Source organism: Calonectris borealis, unplaced genomic scaffold (genome assembly GCF_964195595.1).
Source record: "Calonectris borealis unplaced genomic scaffold, bCalBor7.hap1.2 HAP1_SCAFFOLD_115, whole genome shotgun sequence".
Classification (NCBI taxonomy): domain Eukaryota; kingdom Metazoa; phylum Chordata; class Aves; order Procellariiformes; family Procellariidae; genus Calonectris; species Calonectris borealis.
The window spans coordinates 247,501-252,500 of record NW_027441503.1 but is presented as its reverse complement, the minus strand read 5'-3'; positions in this window follow the sequence as shown (position 1 = coordinate 252,500).

Here is a 5,000-nt window from a genome sequence, read left to right as displayed (position 1 = left end):
AGAAATCCGATCCTTCGTTATTGATGTGTCCATAGCCATGTTTATGTTTTGGGATCTCTTCAATGAACCCAATGGTTTATTTCATTGGTTCGATAAATTAAGTCTTCCTTAATTTTTAACGTCGATTCATTTCCTTCATTTCCGCACGAAGGAATTCATTCATCGTCGTCGAATACCTCGGTCCTAAGCGAGGGATAGAAACGTCGGTCACCGAATCGCTAGTCACTTGACCTTGACCTTAATTTACCCGGGGTCAGTTCTTGGTGCGCAGGGGATTGAGGAGTATTTGTACACGCGTCTTAACAAAGCAGGTCGAGCGTTATCGAGATTCTCCAATCGGCCCCGTTTTATTTTTCCGGGGGTATCGTCCACCTAGCCGTGCTAAAAGAAAATTAATTTTACCAGAATTTGATTGATTTCTTTTTCCCTACGGAAACCGATACGGACAATAACTCTTGTGTGACGCAGTGCTCGCTCTCCTGCATTAAAAGCCCTTTAAATCCCAGAAACGGGCGGGGGGTGGGGGAATTACGCCCACACGCACGCACACGCACGCATGCCCCCACTCCCCATCGCCCACCGCGGGCAGGAAGACGGGGACAGGGTGGCCCTTGTATCAGACCCGCTTAAATCTCGAATCACCCCCCCGGTTCCCCACCTCCCCACACACCCCCCGGACGGGAGACGGCGGCAGCCCGGTCCAGCCGGACCCGGAGCACGGAGGGGCCGTCAGGTCTACCCGGCTCCGGGGCCGGCGGCGGCCGTCAGGTCTACCCGGCTCCGGGGCCGCCGGCGGCCGTCAGGTCTACCCGGCTCCGGGGCCGCCGGCGGCCGTCAGGTCTACCCGGCTCCGGGGCCGCCGGCGGCCGTCAGGTCTACCCGGCTCCGGGGCCGCCGGCGGCCGTCAGGTCTACCCGGCTCCGGGGCCGCCGGCGGCCGTCAGGTCTACCCGGCTCCGGGGCCGCCGGCGGCCGTCAGGTCTACCCGGCTCCGGGGCCGGCGGCGGCCGTCAGGTCTACGCGGCTCCGGGGCCGCCGGCGGCCGTCAGGTCTACCCGGCTCCGGGGCCGGCGGCGGCCGTCAGGTCTACCCGGCTCCGGGGCCGCCGGCGGCCGTCAGGTCTACCCGGCTCCGGGGCCGGCGGCGGCCGTCAGGTCTACCCGGCTCCGGGGCCGCCGGCGGCCGTCAGGTCTACCCGGCTCCGGGGCCGGCGGCGGCCGTCAGGTCTACCCGGCTCCGGGGCCGCCGGCGGCCGTCAGGTCTACCCGGCTCCGGGGCCGCCGGCGGCCGTCAGGTCTACCCGGCTCCGGGGCCGGCGGCGGCCGTCAGGTCTACCCGGCTCCGGGGCCGGCGGCGGCCGTCAGCTCTACCCGGCTCCGGGGCCGCCGGCGGCCGTCAGCTCTACCCGGCTCCGGGGCCGCCGGCGGCCGTCAGGTCTACCCGGCTCCGGGGCCGCCGGCGGCCGTCAGCTCTACCCGGCTCCGGGGCCGCCGGCGGCCGTCAGGTCTACCCGGCTCCGGGGCCGGCGGCGGCCGTCAGGTCTACCCGGCTCCGGGGCCGCCGGCGGCCGTCAGGTCTACCCGGCTCCGGGGCCGCCGGCGGCCGTCAGGTCTACCCGGCTCCGGGGCCGCCGGCGGCCGTCAGGTCTACCCGGCTCCGGGGCCGCCGGCGGCCGTCAGCTCTACCCGGCTCCGGGGCCGCCGGCGGCCGTCAGGTCTACCCGGCTCCGGGGCCGGCGGCGGCCGTCAGCTCTACCCGGCTCCGGGGCCGCCGGCGGCCGTCAGGTCTACCCGGCTCCGGGGCCGGCGGCGGCCGTCAGGTCTACCCGGCTCCGGGGCCGCCGGCGGCCGTCAGGTCTACCCGGCTCCGGGGCCGGCGGCGGCCGTCAGGTCTACCCGGCTCCGGGGCCGCCGGCGGCCGTCAGGTCTACCCGGCTCCGGGGCCGCCGGCGGCCGTCAGGTCTACCCGGCTCCGGGGCCGCCGGCGGCCGTCAGGTCTACCCGGCTCCGGGGCCGCCGGCGGCCGTCAGGTCTACCCGGCTCCGGGGCCGGCGGCGGCCGTCAGGTCTACCCGGCTCCGGGGCCGGCGGCGGCCGTCAGGTCTACCCGGCTCCGGGGCCGCCGGCGGCCGTCAGGTCTACCCGGCTCCGGGGCCGCCGGCGGCCGTCAGGTCTACCCGGCTCCGGGGCCGCCGGCGGCCGTCAGGTCTACCCGGCTCCGGGGCCGCCGGCGGCCGTCAGGTCTACCCGGCTCCGGGGCCGCCGGCGGCCGTCAGGTCTACCCGGCTCCGGGGCCGCCGGCGGCCGTCAGCTCTACCCGGCTCCGGGGCCGGCGGCGGCCGTCAGGTCTACCCGGCTCCGGGGCCGCCGGCGGCCGTCAGGTCTACCCGGCTCCGGGGCCGGCGGCGGCCGTCAGGTCTACCCGGCTCCGGGGCCGCCGGCGGCCGTCAGGTCTACCCGGCTCCGGGGCCGCCGGCGGCCGTCAGGTCTACCCGGCTCCGGGGCCGCCGGCGGCCGTCAGGTCTACCCGGCTCCGGGGCCGCCGGCGGCCGTCAGGTCTACCCGGCTCCGGGGCCGCCGGCGGCCGTCAGGTCTACCCGGCTCCGGGGCCGGCGGCGGCCGTCAGCTCTACCCGGCTCCGGGGCCGCCGGCGGCCGTCAGGTCTACCCGGCTCCGGGGCCGCCGGCGGCCGTCAGGTCTACCCGGCTCCGGGGCCGCCGGCGGCCGTCAGCTCTACCCGGCTCCGGGGCCGCCGGCGGCCGTCAGGTCTACCCGGCTCCGGGGCCGGCGGCGGCCGTCAGCTCTACCCGGCTCCGGGGCCGGCGGCGGCCGTCAGCTCTACCCGGCTCCGGGGCCGCCGGCGGCCGTCAGGTCTACCCGGCTCCGGGGCCGGCGGCGGCCGTCAGGTCTACCCGGCTCCGGGGCCGGCGGCGGCCGTCAGGTCTACCCGGCTCCGGGGCCGGCGGCGGCCGTCAGGTCTACCCGGCTCCGGGGCCGGCGGCGGCCGTCAGGTCTACCCGGCTCCGGGGCCGCCGGCGGCCGTCAGGTCTACCCGGCTCCGGGGCCGCCGGCGGCCGTCAGGTCTACCCGGCTCCGGGGCCGGCGGCGGCCGTCAGGTCTACCCGGCTCCGGGGCCGCCGGCGGCCGTCAGGTCTACCCGGCTCCGGGGCCGGCGGCGGCCGTCAGGTCTACCCGGCTCCGGGGCCGGCGGCGGCCGTCAGGTCTACCCGGCTCCGGGGCCGCCGGCGGCCGTCAGCTCTACCCGGCTCCGGGGCCGCCGGCGGCCGTCAGGTCTACCCGGCTCCGGGGCCGCCGGCGGCCGTCAGGTCTACCCGGCTCCGGGGCCGCCGGCGGCCGTCAGGTCTACCCGGCTCCGGGGCCGCCGGCGGCCGTCAGGTCTACCCGGCTCCGGGGCCGCCGGCGGCCGTCAGGTCTACCCGGCTCCGGGCTCGGCGGCGGCCGTCAGGTCTACCCCTTTTCGGAGCCCGTGGGGCCGCCTGCGGTACCCGGCGACCGCGGGTTGTTGGTTGCGTAGCGTCCGGCGATAAGGGCGGCCAAGTCTACCCGGCTCCGGCGGGACTTGGTCGCCTTGCCGGGGCCGAGGGGTAGACGTGTTGTCCCCGCTGCTTCGTCGGAGCTGCCGAAGGGGTCGCTGTTTTTCGCTGCCTCCAGTTACGTCATCGTAAAAGTCGGCGTGGTTGGCGCGCCTCCCCGGTGCGCAGAGGCGCCGCTCTTGGAGCTTGCCGGCGGCGGGGACGTGCCGGTCCGTACTATAGGAGCGAGCCGTGACTCGTCTCCAGAGCAGCGCTCGTCAGCGGCTGCAAGGCCCGCGGTTCTGCCAGCAAAGTGGGGTGCTCGGCGGCCGTCGTGGCGGTTCCCTCGGTGGTCCGGCCCAGCTTCCAGTCTCTTCGGTCCGGCCATCTCCCAGCGCTTGCCCGACAAGCCAGCCCAGCGTGTCCGAGGGGTCGGGAGCTGCGGAGAGCCGGAGCCGGCGGCCGGCTCCGGCGGCCGTTGCCGACCGGCACGAGGCATAAGGCCGGATCCCGCAGGGCAGGGCAAAGACTCGAACGCACCCAGCCGGGGCCCAGTGATGGTGAAGGTCACTGCCGGAGGCAGACGGCCGGGGGGCGTCGAGCCTGCCGCGGCTTACTCCCGGCTCCAGAGGGCCCGGTTGGTGGGACGACCGAGGTTGGCGGCACCTCGTCCCTTTGTGCCAGCCTTAAGCTGGAGCCCGCGAAGCGGGCGGAGAGAGCGGCGGCCGGCTCCCGGCCAGCCGAACGCAGACGGCCGGGGGGTGCCGAGCCTGCCGCGGCTTCCCCCCCCGGCCCCCCGAGGGCCCAACTGACGGCGCAGGCGGGGCGGCGGCGTCCCGTTTTCACCGGTGCGAGCCCTCCGCGGGCAGCTGGTGGTGTCAGGCGGGCCCGGTGACGGGACTGCGGCGTGCAGGCGAGGCGGCGGCGCCTCGTCCTCGTTTCCCCCGGGAGAAGCGGTTCCCCGCGGGGCAGGGCAAAGACCGGCGGCCGGTGGCGGTCGCCGGCACTCGAACGCTGGAAGGCCGGGGGAGCCGAGCCTCCCTCGGCCCCGGGGGGCCCGATGATGGCAAAGGCGGGTGCTGGCACCGTTCCGGGGCAGAGGTGCCCGCGAGTGCCCAGCCCACCAGGGCTGCCGCCGGCTGCCGAGGGCCGTGTGATGGAGACGGGCAAGGTGGCGGCGCCTTGTCCTTTTTCTCCGGCCTTAAGCTGGAGCCCGCGAAGCGGGCAGAAACACCGGCAGCCGAATGCAGACAGCCGGGGGGTCTCGAGTCGGCCGCGGCTTGCCCCGGCCCCCGAGGGCCCGGTGATGGTGCAGGCGGGGCGGCGGCGCCTCGTCCTCTTTTTTGCTGGCGCGAGTCCTGGTAGCAGGAGGGCTCGCTGGGAAGGTCTGCACTCGTACGGGCGAGGTGGCGGCGCCTCGCCCTTCCAAACTTCTCCAGCCCTAAGCTGGAGCCCGCGCAAGCGGGAAGA